General features: G+C 42.9%; 1 protein-coding gene across 7 annotated transcripts in view; it reads right to left on the bottom strand.

The window, feature by feature from the left end:
- Positions 1-18,280, bottom strand: part of SLIT2 (slit guidance ligand 2) — a 438,710-nt gene that overhangs the window by 205,962 nt on the left and 214,468 nt on the right. The window lies entirely within an intron of this gene.

Raw genomic sequence — 18,280 nt, 5'->3', positions numbered from 1 at the left:
GGTGGGAAGAAAATGTTGCTGATTCATCCTCCCCTGGCAGCCCCCAGCAACACTTTCCACACTGTAATGGAGAGTTGGAAGACCCTCCAGAATAGTGTGGGAAGTGGCGCTGGGGGCTGCAGCGAGAGGGGGAATCAGCAAAAGTCACCCCCATTTGATCAAAAACCTTCCATAGACAGAAGTAGCCTTTCCATCCACATAAAGTTAAGTTTACATCCAACTCCATGTTTGTATCTTATTGAAGACAGAAATAAAGGAGAGGAAAAGTTTTTTTAAAAAAACAGTGAAAATAAATGTTCTCTTAGAAGAGTGTCAATGGTTTAGATGAATTTGCATATTCAATGACAAATTGAATGACAAAGATTTCACCGGCAAATAAAGATGAAAAGTTTATTTTTCTGATAAAATGTTATTATTTAAGCCACTGTTCTAAATAACATCTATACAAAACAGGTACAGCTTAGGATTGCATAGAAATTCAAAAGAGACAGTAATGTGGTTTAATTTCAATTATATTTAAATAACCCCACAAACTGAATAAAATTTAAAATTCAGTGCCTTTGGATGAAATTGTTATATAAAAACAATCTGACCTAATATTCATATCTATGCATAACTGCATAATTGAATATCAACAATTAACATCCATCTTTCATTTTATTTACATGAGCATTACTCTCAACAGAAGGCAAAGACAGTGGGCCTCAAACCTCAACTTGTGACAAAACTTAGCCAAACACTGCAAACATACCAAGGAGTTACTTCCAAATAAGATTGGCCTTCAAGGGTGGTTTGAATATATGCACTCAATTAATATAACATTTATGTATTTATTTACTGCATTTATATACCACATTTTGCCAATGCACTCAAGGTAGCTTACAATTTAAAATATTATCTCAAAAATAATTACAAGAAATAAAAGATAGAATAAAATTTTGCCAGTGAGCTGACTGCATAAATTCATTAATATTATTTACACTTTTATTTAGTTGAATGCAAACAGTGCAAGGTCAGGATATATATTTAAAAACTGATACATCAGATTGCTGCTATTCTAGTCCAGACGCAAACTGTCTAACACAACTGCAATACTCAAAAAAGACTGACTTTTTTCTAAAAGCTTCAAATTATGGTTAGACATATTTCTCCACATTAACAGGACAGTCTTAACTATGCAATCACATACATGTCTATTCGGAAGAAAGAGTTCAATGGTACCTACTTCTAAGTAAGTGTATGTAGGATTATGGCCTAAAACATACTTAGCCACATTGTTTCTCTAGATGATATCCTGACCCTCCTTATTCACTTATTAAAAATATTATTTCAGTCTCATGAGCTGAGAATAGGCAGCAATCAAAAACAATGGATACACATAAATACCATAATACTGGCTACATTACAAGGCTGCCATATTGATTCCTAACCACCACATGCATACATTTCAGATCATGTCCAGATTTAGACTTTGGAAAACCTCTAAAAAATAGCTGATTCCCAACCTCTTCGGAATGTCTTCCTACATCCCCTCCCTCTTTATACTTGATTCACAAAATGCCTAATCTAGAGGTCATACGATGTATCAGAAATGCCTCAACTGAATGAAGAAAATGAGACAACTCTTGAGGGATGGAAGGTCAAAGGCATTTTAGATTGCAGGTTTTCAACATGAGATATACACATTTTTTTCTCTAGGTCCACTAAATCCAAATCCAAACATAACATTCTACATTTTAACAGGCATACATAAGCTAAGAAATCAACTTTCCTTTTTGTTACCCACAGTGGTTCATCTTCAATAAGACTTTTACTTCATTGTGTAACAACTCTAGGTTTAATAACGCTTTCCACAAAACCTGGTAAAACACGACGCTGACAAATCTGTAAGTTCACAGATCCCTTTTAAGAATTAGTATTACATTGGCTACTTTCTAGCTTTCTGGGAATAAGGCTGATTTTAATAAGTTGCATATTTTTGTTAAAATGTTCAAACATCCCACATTTGAGTTCTTAAAAAACATTTGGATGATGATTATCTACTCTTAGTGACTTGGTTCTTTTGTAATCTGCCAAGTCTTAAATTTAAAGTAACATGAAAAACAGCATATTACGGACCCATTGAGAATTTTTTGGAACTCAGGCTTACTCCTGTGAATAACTTGGGGACTCCTGCTATTGGCTAAAGACTGCCTGTTGCCTTTCTCCCTGTTTGCCTCATGCCACTGATGACTCAGGGCCAGCATTTTTTAAGGAAAAAAAAAAGAAACTGAATTTTATAAGGCCTAGAGAAGTTACATGCTTGCTGAAGCTTATCAGTAAAATACGTGCTTGGAAGCTGCTGTTGTAATGGCTAACTTGGAATGCAGATAGGGGTGGAGAAATCAATGTGCCGTGTGCATAAGAAATGGTGGGCATAGTTAGAAGATCAACCAATGGAAAGGTGACAGGTTGGCATTAAGGGGCCAATTAGAGCGTGCTATGAATTTTTGCTTGCAATGTACAAAAGTGTGGCACCCCATAAGGGTGTGTGCTTGTTTTGTGAATTATCACCTTGCACCTCTTTCTGTCTAGACCAAAATAAAGTTTGTTGGACCCTTCAACCTGGGTGTGGTCATTTGGTTGTACTGCGCACCGGGCAATGGACCCATTTGGGGGACAACACCACCTCCCCCCCCATTTGACAGGAGCCAGGTCTTACACTGATTCATATTGAAAATCCTTCAAGGCCTTAAGGCAGTCTTTCTTCCAAACCCAGATTCAGATTCAGACTTAAAGCCTGCTTATTCTGTTCCCTGTACCAACTAGTGTCAACCTGATGACCCTGTCTTTTAAGGATCCAGCACTGTTTAGATTGAAAGGTTTCAAGCTGGAAGGAAATGCAGAATTTTAAAAAACTGAAATGTTCTTGTATCTTTGAAAGAAAAAAGAAAACCCCAGCAAATCATCATGTGGCTGTCTTCAGAATTATTCATTTTTCCTTTTTCATTCATTTCCTGCTAGACTCTTCATGATTACACCCCACTGTTTTACACTAAGACGGCTGAAATTATTTTGTAATAGAAAATAAACATTATGTACATGAAACCTCTGAAATTCAAGCCAAAGAAGTTAAATATAGTTTAGCATCTGGCTAATATATAAAGTGTGTCTTAAAGTATGTTGTTTTTTTCAAGTACTGAAACTGTTATCATACCTGTATCCCTGATAACAGTATTAACCTATATTACAGAATGAATGACTAAAAAAATAGATAAATTAATTTCAGTTATTATGGCAATAGATTAAACTTAGGAGATATATATCAGTGAAGAGTTGCCAAAAGTGGCAATGAGATATATGAATCCACATGTGGAGATAATTAAGGGTCAGCTTCCCAGAAGCTGGTCCTGCCGATCTCAGCATGGCTCTCCCCACAGTTTATCCTCAAAATAAGCCTGTGTGGTAAGTTAGGCTGAGAGACAGCAACTATACTAAGATCACATGGTGAGCTTCATGATTAATGGCTGATTTTGAACTGAGGCCTCACCAGACCGAACACCCTAACTACTGGGAAACTGGTACAGAAACAAGAACCCCATCTAGGAAATTCCAGGGCTACCTTTGAACAATGTTAATTTTTATATTTAAGTGCTGAAGGCACTGTTATTTGGGTCTTAGTCTCCGAGGTGGTAAACCAGTGTCTTTACCACTTCAGGATACAGCCAAGTGTTCACATGACAGAATGCTCCTCCATTAAAAAATAAAATAAAAATCCCTGCACTGTCATGTCAAGGTGTAGCCTAGGCTAGAAACAGTCTCCTTCAATTCTATTTCTCTATATTCGGGAATTTATCTACTGAAGAGCATTCCATCTTATGTCCCCAATCAGCACTCTGAAGAAGTACAGCCCAGACACAGATTTACCACATCACGAATAACAAGTCATTCATTCATTCATTCATTCATTTATTGCACTTGTATACCGCCCCATAGCCGAAGCTCTCTGGGTGGTTTACAGCAACCAAAAATATTAAAACAAATATACAATTTAAAATACATATTTTAAAAACAATTTAAAACACAATTTAAAAATTTAAAACAATATAAAACAATTTAAAACACAAGCTAAAATGCCTGGGAGAAGAGGAAAGTCTTGACCTGGCGCCGAAAAGATAACAGTTGGCGCCAGGCGCACCTCGTCAAATAGATCATTCCATAATTTGGGGGCCACCACTGAGAAGGCCCTCTCCCTTGTTGCCACCCTCTGAGCTTCCCTTGGAGTAGGCAACTGGAAGAGGACTTTTGATCTTGAACGTAGCGTACGGCTGGGTTCATATTGGGAGAGGTGTTCCATCAGGTATTGTGGTCCCAAGCCGTGTAAGGCTTTATAGGTCAAAACCAGCACCTTGAATCAAGCTCGGAAACATACAGGCAGCCAATGCAAGTGGGTCAGAATCGGTTTTATATGTTCGGACTGTCTGGTCCCTGTTACCAATCTGGCAGCTGCATTTTGCACAAGCTGCATTTTCCAAACCGTCTTCAAAGGCAGCCCCACATAGAGTGCATTGCAGTAATCTAATTTGGAGGTTACCAGAGTATGGACAACTGAAGCCAGGTTATCCCTGTCCACATAGGGATATAGTTGGGCCACCAGCCAAAGTTGGTAGAAGGCACTCCGTGCCACCGAGGCTACCTGAGCCTCAAGTGACAGAGATGGTTCTAGGAGAACCCCCAAGCTACGAACCTGCTCCTTCAGGGGGAGTGCAACCCCATCCAGGACAGGTTGGACATACACCATCCGGTCAGAAGAACCACCCACTAGCAGCATCTCAGTCTTGTCTGGATTGAGCCTCAGTTTATTAGCCCTCATCTAGTCCACTGTCACAGCCAGGCACCGGTTCAGCACATTGACAGCCTCACCTGAAGATGAAAAGGAGAAACAGAGCTGTGTGTCATCAGCATACTGATGGCAACGGACTCCAAAGCTCTGGATGACCGCACCCAACAGTTTCATGTAGATGTTGAAGAGCATGGGGGACAGAACTGACCCCTGCAGAACCCCATACTGGAGAGTCCAGGGTGCTGAGTAATGTTCCGCAATCACCACCTTCTGGAGGCGACCTGCTAAGTAGGAGCGGAACCACTGCAAGGCAGTATCTCCCACTCCCAGATCAGCCAGTCTCCCCAGAAGGATACCATGGTCGGTGATATCAAAAGCCACTGAGAGATCAAGGAGAATCAGCAGAGTCACACTCCCCCTGACTCTCTCCCAACAAAGGTCATCATACAGGGCGACCAAGGCTGTTTCCGTGCCAAAACCAGGCCTGAAACCCGACTGAAATGGATCCAGATAATCAGTCTCTTCCAAGAGTGTCTGGAGCTACTAAAGAAAAATGATCAGACCCTCAGACCAGAAAGCCAGAGCCTTAGGCAAGCCCTGAAATAGAAAAAGTCAGTGAGAAACCTTCGGGATACCATCTGTCCCATAGGATGGATTTGCAATTACTTCCTTTGCCTCCAAGCCATGTTTGTTGTTGTTTTCTGAAAAGAACATTTCCTCTTCGGGAAGGCACCAGCCCGTCTCTTTCCAATGGGGATTTTCTTCTTCTTCTTTCAAAGCACATGAAAAGGGGTCAAAACTATTCCATACAATAGGAGACTACAGGAGGGAGGTTTTCTTCTGAACCTTACTAAGGTCCTGGCAGATAACTTAGGTCCCTTGGGCAAAGACAAACAGTAAGCATTGCCTCCAAGTATTTACCAGGTTCTGATGGAGTTGTCATAATTAGTTCGGTCATGATGCTGTGAACTCTGTATGCCCTTCTAAGTCACAGTGAAAATCCATCACCCTTCCTCTTAAGTCTTCTCTTACTATAGGACAGGTAGCTATTCTGTGTGTGCACAAAAGTTGCCGGTATAGATCCCAAAAGTAGCACTGATAATACCCCAAAATTAGCTTTTTAGAGAATACACATGTAAGACACACATGCATGCAAATTTATGTACTGGTACACTGGTAGGTCTGGTAATACCTCGGAATCCAAAGTATTCTTCCACCTCTACTTTTGATGGGCTTTGGGTTCACCTTAAGTCACTTATTTATGTTATACCAATACTGTAGGAACCAGTGCAGTGTTGTTGTGTTTACAGCATCATTGTTTGCTTTATTATAAATATAAATATTTATTCTAAACAATGGCATGACTGCTATAACAATAATAGGGTAATGGGAGAAGCCCAAGACCACTTATAAGTAAGTTTCTAATGCCTGTATCACTCTTCCCATGAAGTCAGGCTATCTTGGCACAGTTAGGAGCTGCAATGTGGGCTCCTCCTTCCTGGGCTGGGACACCTCAAGTCACTGCAGTGGGGCACAGATTGCCAGTATAAGATAAGAAGAGGGCCCTGAGTGCTCCCACAGTAAGAGAGGAAAGGTCACAAGCAAGGAGTACTTGGAATTCCCCTAGAGATGTACAATTAGACAGAGAGAGGGCTGCAATAAGCTTTCAGTCTTATGAGTTCAGGTCAGATAGTAAAGGTCATCCTGCAATTTTGCTTCACAAAAATGACCAGAGTAAGAGTCCTCTATCCAATCCTTGAACAAAAATGGAAGCAGTGTTTGTTTTTGGTTCACAGTAAAACATTTTCCTTTCAAAACTAATTAAGCATCTAATCATTTTGTGAAGACTACTACTTTTGCATCTTTAGAGAAAATGAATAATGGGTTTATAAAACATTTTAGAAAATTAGTAATTAAATATAGCTAATACAAAAGTAAGCAATTCTGCAACAGAAACTACTTTGTGTTTGGATTAATGATTGAATTAATATTCTGAATTTACACTACAACTAAACAGCTTACTGGAGAATGTAACACACATTGCTTTGTAGGAGTACTAACAGCTGATAAACAATGCACAATAGCAACTTACAAGGAGAACAAACAGAAAAATTATTAGATCTTCTGTAAGATTTAGTGACCTTACACATTAGGGTGATTTTTCTGTGAAATTAATAGCTTCATTTTAAATCAGGATGCTATATTCTGCTTTCCTACAAAAATGTTATAACTAAACATGCACCATACATTTCTGTATACATTTTTATAAAAACATAGTGAATAACATATTAAGTACCCCTTCGTTGCAAATGAAGTCAGCTCTGCACTGCGGCTCTTTCATTACTCACCACCAAAGACTTCCAGTTGAATATGCCATTTACTTTATAATGCATGGAGTGCTATTATTTTAATTGTATAAATGGAAATTGCTATGTGCAATAACTATCATGCACCTCCAAGGTTGGATCAAGTCCCTTCCCCTTCCCCTGGCCACACAAAATTGCTAACGGTTATTTTAAGGCAATACATTTTCTGAAGAAGCCAAAGATATGTCTAAACTAAATTACCAGTAATTTTAGTTTCAGTCCATAGTTTAACCTCTATTAGAGTCTGATCACTTGTAACACAAATCTATAATGGCATCAGATACTTTACAGAAACTACTGAGCAAGGAATAATGTGTCCTTTTCAGGGCTAATGAGTGAAAACATAGAGGAAAACAAGACATCTAGAACTACACAGTTTGAACAGTTATATCCTGACGAGTATAAAAATGAATAAATCAAACAATGTGTATATTATAGCTAGGGGCAAGGGATATCATACTGTACAGCCATGATGGCTAGGAATTATGGGAGTTGTAGGCCAAAACATCTGGAGGGCACAAGGCGGTTCTACACAGTATTACAAACTTGCACAATATTTGTTAGTTAAAGTTATATCGTTTCCATGTGTAACCACCGATAAAATACACAGTAAATCATTAAAAAAAACACCTTACACATTTGGGTACAGTGTCACTCAAACTCTGAGGTCAATTTAACAACATATTTATCATTATGAAACCAGCTAAAGGCCCATCAAGTTTGATGATGTGAAAAGGATAGCAAAGTTCCACCTCTTTTGCCAAGCTCACAATCCATCACCAACCTAAACACAAACACACGCATGCATGAAAGGAGAGCAACAGTCCTGATCCTATGGTCCTTTCTCCATCTGCCAGAACTGAGTCTGCTGTAGTAGATAAAGCAAGAGGTGGGGTCCAGCCACCTTCCATCCTTGGGACTGGCAGTGCAAAATGCGTCAATACCTGCCCATCTAGGGTTGCCAGGTCAGAAGCATCCCAAACCCTGAGATTTTGGGGGCAGGCCCGAGTCATGTCATGAAGCATGCCTGAGTGAAGTCATGGTGCGGGTCCAAGTGATGTCATTAAGCATGATACATTAAGCATCAACCAGAGTTGCTTGGCGCATACAATTCATACAAAAACAGTTTTCTGAATGGAAATTAAGATAGAAATCTTGGCTGTAAGATGGAGCCTGGATAGGGAACATTAAATCTAGCCAATTCGCTTCTGGCAAAAAGGGTTCAAGTGCCCTCAGGCCAGGCCAGGCCAGGCCAGTCACCAGAAGGCCATTGTAGGAAGAAAGGAGCCTAGTGTTGTGGAGATGTTAGATGGGAGCACTCAGGAGTAAAGATGGATGCCCCCAAAGAACTGCAATTCTAAACACACTAACTAAGGGACAAAGCCCCACAGAACTCAGTAGGATTTACTTCTCAGTAGATATGGTTTGGATTGTGTTGTTGGTAAAGCTTGACTAGGGATCCTCTGCAAAGGTATCCATATCCGAGTAGGGTTGGGAACCCCCTGCCTGGAATGCCCTGTCCCTATCTTTTAACATCCAAATTTCTTTACAGATTTGACTCTTCACTTCAGAAAGAGGTTTGAGAAATGAGCAAGAAGATTCTCTACCTTTTTCTATCTCCCCTGTGGGCTGCCTTTTCCCAGCTTCGGCCCCTTTGGGACAGAGATGATTTGGCCACAGTACTTGTAGGGGCTTCCCAGCTCACATTTTTATAGTGTAACCCTATGACTATATAACTTGGCCACAGTAGTTCATGCACTGAACTATTGCAATGTGCTCTGTGTGAGACTGTCCTTGAAGATGACTTAGAAGCTTCCACTGGTCCAAAATGCAGCAGCCAGATTACTGGCTGAGCTTCCCTTTAGATCTCATATAACCCCTGGTTTAAAACTGCACAGGTTGCCAGTTCAATTCCAGGCCTAATTCAAGGTGCTTGACTTAGCTCCCAAAAACTGAAAGATCACCTCCTTCCCTATAGACTCAGGTGTTGAGATAAGTAGAGGGAGCCCTTTTGGTAGTTCCACCACCCTCATACGTTTGGGGGGTGGAGGCCCAGAAGAGGGCATTCTCTGTGGCAGCCCCTAAGTTGTGGAGCTCCCTCCTCACTGAGGTTCATCTGGCGACTTTCTTGTAAAGTTTTAGGGAATGCTGAAGATACACCTCTTTACCCTGGTCGTGGGATAGGTGAGGCATGTATTTTTAGGACCCACCCTTTCTTGAGATTTTAGGTTGTTTTTAAATTGTTTTTAATGTCATATTTTAAAATTGTTGCAACCTGCCCTGGGACCTTTGGGTGAAGGGCAGATCATAAATGCTAATGCTAATAATAATAATATATTTCTAAATAAAATAGATACTATGGTGTTGGCCTTAGGAAGTGGGGAGAGAACTGGAAAAGGGTGTGTGTCCAAACGTTACAGAGAAATGATTCTGCAGCAGACAGAGCAAGACATTGTTGTTTTTGCAGCAGAGGTGTATCGCTGTAACACCCAGATATGTTAACCATGGAAGCACAGTCAGAGAACATATGGGAGTTCTAGCCATATCCACTTCTTCCCTTGTAAATTCCTCTCTGGCTAACTGAGCATGCAAGATCTTCTGCTCTAGTTTTCTTCTACTGTTGGATTAGTACCCCAGCCTACGTGTAGCAGCTGGCTGCATAATGCATGCAGCTGTGTGTGAGAATTTTGCTGGCCTGAGAATGGATGCCAAGAATTGACGGCTTGGAAGGTAAAGTAAGTTTAGAAGGGTGCCAAAGTTCAAAACGTTTGTGAAACACTTATGGGTGGGCTCTTTCCTGCATCAAGTGGCAATTCCAGTGGCAATTCCAGTGGCTACTGCCCAGTGGCTGCCCCAAGCAACTGCCCAGATGCGTAGCACACCTGCCTTTGCAGTACTGTGTAGACTACTGAGTGAAATCCTAAACTCTTTTCTGAAGTTTTCATTTTATTTTATTTTTGCAATCTTCATGGAACAAAGTTAGTAAAAGAATATACATCCTTTCCATTATTAAAGGACCCTGTTTATCATGGAATAAACTAAAGCATCAAATCAGCAATTCTTAAAGCAAGAATCAATTCCATCCTGTAATGTATCCAAAAATGCACTTATTGTAGTTTGCTACAAAGGCACAGCATAATATTAAGCAGACAAAAAATATCATTTGCTAAAGGAAATTAATCTCCTGCACAGATTCACCACTTGTATTACAAAAGGCTAAATGGTTCATAATAACAAACAGTAATTATAAAAATAAAATGGAAACACATGAGCCTCACCTATACTTTACTTGAGACCTAAATATGCTTGGAGAACATATGTCACCTTCATTAGATACCATTCGCACTTATATAATATGCTATTATAAATAAACACAAATGCAGGCCTTAGCTGCAGGGGTATCTAAGAGGTCCTAACCTTCTCATGGATATCCCAGGCTCCGTTCCTGACGTTTCTGACAGAAAATTGCCTTAGCTAAGTGATATCTACAGACATCTTCCTGTCAAGCCATGGTAATGAAAGCTCCCTTAATGATTAGTAAGATAACACTCTTACAGTAGCAATATGAGATACAATTGACCCATAATTCTACCTAGAACAAGGGTAGCACAAGCACAATCAGGATCAAATATATCATTCAATATCTATTCCAGTCACACTATTCGGAATTATTGAGCAGTTAAATTTTGTCATGATTAATTATTTGTCTTTGTATTATCTGAAGGTGATGTCAAAATTTGGTTAGTCCTTACAAAAGCTGCTCAGGGAAAGTTTGCATGGGCTGCAGGTAAACCATGGTTAAATAGTTTATCGTGAATGCAACTATTGCTTTTACTTCATTTCTCCCCTAGTGGGAGCAGAAGCAGCAAGCCACATGTGACAGTCCTTTTCCAAGCCCCAAGTGAGTGCAACCAGATCCACTCCCCTGGTTATATTCTCCCCTCATGGGAGCTGGCTGTCCCACCTGCCCTTAGTAACCCTTTTTTAAAGCTACCGACAGCCCATGAGGTAACTCCTCTAAAACAGGAGTAGTAAAATGAATGAAGTGCATCTCAGTAGTTCTCTAAATGCTTGACCAGTACCAGATGGGTATTTCCATATCATTTGAGAGATCCAGGCAGTAATGTAAAACAAACAGGAAAAAAATTATTTTAAACCAAGGACTTAGGACAAGCATTTATAGCTGGCACATAAGCATGATGGTTGCAATGTTACAATTCTTCCCCTTTCCCTGAATTCTGTTTCTCAACGCTTTTATATTAACCAACTTTCACCCAACTGTGTCTCTTCTAACCCCCCCCACTCATGTTAACTGCGTGACTGACAAAAACAGTGCCTTTATACTCTTCCCCACTTCTGAACATTCCACTTGCAGAAATGGCTAATGACAGAAAAGGGTGGAACCTAGCCTTGTCCATCACACCACAGTCTCTGTCTTAGTGTTACATCAAAACCAGGGATTACAGTTTGTTTTGCTCAAAGAAACCATCATTGGCTTTACGTCAGTGGTTTGTTTGGAGTAAAACAAACCAAAATCCAGGATTCGGACAGAACACAAAGCCAGAGATTATGGTTTCTTGCTCCTGATCAAAGCAGGAGCCGTCAGTGCATTCTCAGTAAACCATTAATTACAGTTTACCATTATGTGTAAAACTGGGACAATCTGTCCTATTTTCAGATGAGAGAGATATCCAATCACCGTTTAGAAATCTGTAAGTTTTAACTTTATTCTCTTCTTTGAGGTTATCATTAAGAAAATGTGATGAGATATTACATGAAGTGCGTTTTACAAGCAACAGTTCTTGTGACCAGCATAACTCTATAATTATACTTACATAGTATAATTGCGTTGTCATGTGTGTCATTTAAATCCCTTTTTAGGATTGTCATAATTCTTTCCCTGAGAATTTAATAATTATTAGGTCTGTTATTTGTACAATGCCAAATAACATATGTAGGGCATCTTGTAGAGTTTTACAAAAAGAGACAGGCCCTGCCCTCAGAAAGCTTACAATTTACAAGACTTCAGATAAAAGAAGGATGGACATACATTATTGCTTTTAGAGGAAAGATAAAATAATTATATGTTAATATATTCAGTAATTACATAACTTCTTAGGCTATCAGTAAACTTCAACCTGGCTGTGGTTTAGAAAACTGTAGAATTGATATTTTTCTATTAGACCTCCACTCCCTTTCTTGAAGCATGTAGAAACTTGTACCAGCTTCTCAGATGTATCAAGGAAGGAGGCCCATCCCTATTGGTTCTCCTAGATAACCTGAATAGGTGGGCTCAATGTAGAGATGTAAAAATTCAGCTCAGGAGCTAAAGGTCTCCTGCCTAGCCTCAAAGGACTGCATAACCCTGTAAAAGGTTGAATGCAGTCTTGAACACAAATTAATTTTTTACATAACTTAAAATAAACACTACAAATACAAGGAACAATGCTCCTAAATGTGATTATCCTGAAAGAAAGCACAGAAGCTGAAACATTCACTAGAATGTCAGTTGGCAACTTTATTATTGTTGAGTTTGAGACAGGGAAATTGAAAAGAAAATCTGTTGGTGAAAATTTAGTGAAAAAGTTGTGAAAATTTGTTTGCTGATTATTAATTTCTATTACATTTGTGTTCCCTGCAAATAAAGCAAATCATTAGGGTGTTGCCACAGCCAAGTGTAAATTCCCATTGGCATTACTATAATAATAATAATTTTTTTTTTTATTAGTCGCCTATCTGGCCGAATTAACGGTCACTCTAGGCGACGTACATTTACATAGTAAAATACAATAAAAACCAATGAAAACCAAACAGTAATTAATGTACCAATATTAAAAGCAACCTACCCCAGAGATCCCATAGGCCTGCCTGAACAGCCAGGTCTTCAAGGCCCGGCGGAAACCTATCAGGGAAGGGGCATGGCGAAGATCAAAAGGAAGGGAATTCCAGAGGGTAGGGGCCACAATCGAAAATGCCCTCTCTCTGGTCCGCACCAAGCTAGCTATCTTAACTGGTGGGACCGAGAGAAGGTCTTGTGTGGCTGATCTCGTCAGGCGGCATAATTGGTGATGCTGGAGGTGCTCCTTCAGATAAACTGGGCCAACACCGTATAGGGCTTTGAAGGCCAACACCAACACCTTGAATTGGGCCTGGTAAACAACTGGTAGCTAGTGTAGATCTACTAACACCGGAGTGATATGATCACGGCGGCGGCTGTTCTTAATCAAACGTGCCACCGCATTCTGTATCAGTTGTAATTTCCGGACCGTTTTCAGGGGTAACCCCACACAGAGCGCATTACAGTAGTCTAAGCGGGAGAAGACCAGGGCATGTATCACCCGTGGGAGCAGATGGGCAGGAAGGTAGGGTTGCAGTCTCCTTATCAGATGTAATTGATACCAAACTGCCCGGCTCACTGCCGAGACCTGAGCCTCCATGGACAGCTGGGAGTCAAGAATGACCCCGAGGCTGCGGACCTGGTCTTTTAGGGGCAATTTTACCCCATTAAACACCAGGTCTATATCCCCCAACCTGCCCCTGTCTCCCACGAGCAACACCTCGGTCTTGTCGGGATTTAGTTTCAGCCTATTCCTTCCCATCCATTCACTTACAGATTCCAGGCACTTGGAAATGGTGTCCACTGCCAACTCTGGTGAGGACTTAAACGAGAGATAGAGCTGAGTGTCATCCGCATATTGGTGGCACCGCAGCCCAAATCTCCTGATGATGGCCCCCAGCGGCTTTACATAGATGTTGAATAGCATGGGGGAGAGGATAGAGCCCTGTGGCACTCCACAATTGAGAGGCCAAGGGTCTGAAACCTCATCCCCCAATGCCACCCATTGGTGCCTGTCTGAGAGATAGAAATGGAGCCACCATAAAACGGTGCCCCCTATTCCTAATCCCTCCAGGCGATCTAAAAGGATACCGTGGTCAACGGTATCGAAAGCCGCTGAGAGATCCAGGAGGACAAGGAAGGTGAATTCTCTCCTATCCAACGCCCTCCTCATATCATCCACCAGGGCGACCAAGGCTGTTTCTGTTCCATGTCCAGTCCTGAAACCCGATTGGAATGGATCTAAATAATCTGCTTCATCCAAGTGTGTCTGTAACTGTTTAGCCACCACTCGCTCAATTACCTTGTCCAGAAATGGTAAATTAGAGACTGGGCGAAAGTTATTCAACTCTTGGGGATCCAAGAAGGACTTTTTCAGGATGGGCTTTATGACTGCCTCCTTGAAGGCTAATGGCATTGCACCCTCTTCCAAGGATGCATTTACTATTGCCTTGATCCCTTCGCTCAGTCTCTCTTTGCAGCTCATAATGAGCCACGAGGGGCAAGGATCCAACAGACAGGTGGTTGGCTTCACAGTAGAGAGCATCTTGTCCACTTCCTCAGAGGGAAGAGGCTGAAACCGATCCCACCGTACCAGAATGCAACTGGCCGGCTCTGGCTCACTTCCTGTATCCACGGTGCACGGAATCATGCTCTTCAGGCGCTCGATTTTATCGGCAAAGTGTTTAGCAAATGTGTCACAGGAGGCTTTAGAATGCTCCATGGGTTCCTGAACAACTGGACCGACCAGATTTTGGACCACTTGGAACAACCTCCTGGGACAGCACTCTGCGGACGCAATAGAGGCAGCAAAGAATTCCTTCTTTGCTGCCCTTGTTGCCACCTGGTAGGCAGCTATTGCTGCTCTAACCAGTGTCCGATCGTCTTCAGAGCAAGATTTCCGCCACTGGCGCTCTAGTCGTCTCACCTCCTGTCTCAGACCCCGGAGCCGTGGTGTATACCAGGGTGCTATCTGAGCTCTATTCAGGGGGAGAGGACGTTTCAGAGCCACCCGGTCTACTGCCCTAGTGATCTCCTTATTCCACTCCATCACCAGGGTTTCGACCGGGCGGCCTTCAGCCGGCTCCAAATCTCCCAGCGCATTTAGGAATCCTTTAGGATCCCTCAGGCATCTGGGGCGGACCATCTGAATAGGTCCTTGTCCCCTGCGGAGGGTGTGTGGCATTGAGAGGTCCATATTCACCAGGTAGTGATCTGACCATGACACGGGGTTAGAAGAAACAGCCCCCATTTTCAGAGCACTTCCCTCCCCTCCCGAGACAAACACAAGGTCAAGAGCATGACCGGCTACATGGGTGGGCCCCATATTACTAAGGAGCAGTTCTCAGGAAGTCATGGTTTCTATGAAATCCCGAGGGGCTCCAGTGAGGACGGTCTCGGCGTGCACGTTGAAGTCCCCCAAAACCAATAGGTTGGGGGAGAGCATTCGTACACTCGAGACCACCTTGAGCACCTCAGTCAGGGAGTCTGCTGTGCTGCAGGGTGGGTGGTACACAAGTAGAATCCCTAAACTGCCCTTTGGGCCCAACCTCCAGTACATGCAGTCAACAAACTTGGTCTTATGGAGGGGGGGCCTGGCAAAGACCAAGGACCCTCGATAGATGACTGCCACTCCCCCTCCCCGCCTACCAGCCCTCAGCTGCTGAGCGTATTGGAAACCGACTGGACACATGGCCTCAAGCGTAGGAGCTGAGGCCTCATCCAGCCAGGTCTCCGTAATACACACCAGGTCTGCGTTCTCATCCAGGATCATATCACGGATGAGCGTTGTTTTCTGTACCACAGACCTGGCATTACACAACAGCAGTCGAAGGTCGGATGGAGTCCTGCGTCCCCCAGCTGTCTTCTGGTGATGGACAGGCCCGGAACAGGGGATAGATATTATGCATCTATCCCTTGTTCCCCTAAACTGGCGTGGCCTGCCACCCGCACCTTTCCAGGAACTGCCGCCTAGCCTTTTAATATCATGGCTCCCCCCCCACGGTACCCCCCTCCGGTCTGCACATGTCCCCCTTATTATCCGCCAATCAGGCAGGCCCCCTCCCCTGAAACTGCTATCCTCTAGGTAGAAGGCGTTTTATTCAAAGAGACCCACTAAAACCAGGGGTCCCGAGTCTGTCTTCTCGGACCGCAGACAGCCCACTTAGGGGCGCAGGGCAAGCCTTGGCACAGTCCCCCACACAGTCAAGCGGCAGCGCCACAAGATCACTTCGAAAAGCCCTCCAACAGAAGGGAGGCGGTGCCGCTCCAGCTTAGAGTAGACCCACTGGCATCAGGCCAGGATCACTGGCGGCAGCTGCTCTGTGCCGAGCTCAAGAGGCTGTACTAAGGGCGACCGCAGTGTGGAGCATCCGTCGGCCTCCTCCTCCTCCTCCTCCGGCTTGGAGAGGCCTGGCGGCGGCGGCAACGGTTCCCCAGACAGCGACGCTCGTGAAGGGGAAAAAGACGCTCAGCCGCCTCAAGGCCACTGGCTGGCTGGGCTGAACAGAGAGGCCAGCGGGCCATATGGTGGCCGTATGGTGGGCCGTACGGTGGGCGCTGCAGGCTAGTTGGAGCTCCGCGGGACCAAAGGAGGGTGGTGATGGCGGCGTTTCCCGGTCCAGTGAAAGGTAGTGGCCAAAGGAGGAAGTGCAACGCTGCAACTCCTGCCGCCGCTGCCCCGGCCACCGCGCCCTGCTCCCAACTGATGAAGACTCGGCCGCCGCCCCAACCATTCTCTGCTCCCTCCAAACGCCATCTCAGGTCGCCCAGGCTCGCATGGACTTGATGCTAACTTGCAACTTGTGAGTGCATACTAAAGTGTCATATGTGCAGAGGCTTGCTTGGGAGGCAGTTACTTGTAGGTATCTACCAATGAATTCACATGATCACATTATGTTGGTTTCAGGTCATACATGTCTACTCAGAAGCTGGGTTCAATGGGACTTACTCCCAGGTAAGTGTGTATTGGATTGCAGCCTAAATCTTTTTATATGGATTCCAGTAAGCAATGCCCCCTGAAGGGGGGGCAGGTAGGAGAGTAACAAATGTGTATTTGTCTAATATGTATGCTTCCTTTATGGTTCAAGCAGCATGTAATGACACTCCTGGCCTGTAGGGACCACTGTTTTCTTCACACTGCAGCCTCCAGGATGGCAAGGATGATCTCTCTACTCAACATGCTGCATTAACCTCAGTACTACTTCCTATCTCCTCTCCCCTTGTGCTCAATACATCTGTAAAAGAGTTCAGGTATGGGGCTGTTGTGAGCCCTGCTTTGGGAATGGTTTCAGTTACGTGTAGAGGTCCCCCTCTAGGATGCACACCTTAATGTGGTGAGGGGGTTTGAGAATGTTGAAGAAGCTGACAGCAATGTTAAGAGGTCTAGACCCCTAGCAGTGGCACCCAAGGCGGAATGGTCAAAGTTGAGACACCAGACTAAGACGCATCCAGACTCAAAATGGTAAGCCACCTCTGAATACCTCTTACCATGAAAACCCTATGAATAGCCTATCCAAAATGCAACACGAGATAGTGCTGGAAGATGAGACCCCCAGGTCAGAAGGCACTCACTGAGCTACTGAGAAAAGACAACGGACAAGTATAAATAGCACTGTGACTAATGACGCAACTGGGTCAAAGCCGAAAGGAAGCCCAGAGGCTGATGTGCACAGATGCAAAAGGAGAGTCAGAGTTGTACGACGTACACAATAGGAACATGGAATGTGAGAAGCATGAACCAGGGAAAGTTAGAAATTGTCAAATGAGAAATGGAACACATCAACATTATAATACTTGGCGTGAGTGAATTAAAACAGACAGGAATGGGACATTTTCAATAGGCAACTACAAAATATTTTATGCAGGAAATAAGAAATTAAGAAGAAATGGGGTTGCTTTAATAGTGAGAAGTGATGTAGCAAAAGCAGTTAGGAGCTATAGCACAAGGTCTGAGCGAGTGATAATGAAATTTAACAGGAAACCTATTAACATAACCACCATCCAAGTCTATGCTCCAATGGCAAATGCAGAAGAAAAGGAATTGGAGAGATTTTATGCAGAAGTACAGAAAGAAATAGATCACACACCAAAAAAAATGATGGAATGCAAATGTAAGGAACAAAGAAGAACTAGGAATTGTGGGGAAATGGGGCTTAGGAAATAGAAATGAAGCAGGAGAAAGACATTGAATTCTGTGAAACCAATAATTTGTTTCTTGCAAACACATTTTTGAGCAAAAAGATGATTGTACATGTG

Source organism: Rhineura floridana, chromosome 9 (genome assembly GCF_030035675.1).
Source record: "Rhineura floridana isolate rRhiFlo1 chromosome 9, rRhiFlo1.hap2, whole genome shotgun sequence".
Classification (NCBI taxonomy): Eukaryota; Metazoa; Chordata; class Lepidosauria; order Squamata; family Rhineuridae; genus Rhineura; species Rhineura floridana.
This window is presented reverse-complemented; position numbering and strand designations above follow the sequence as displayed.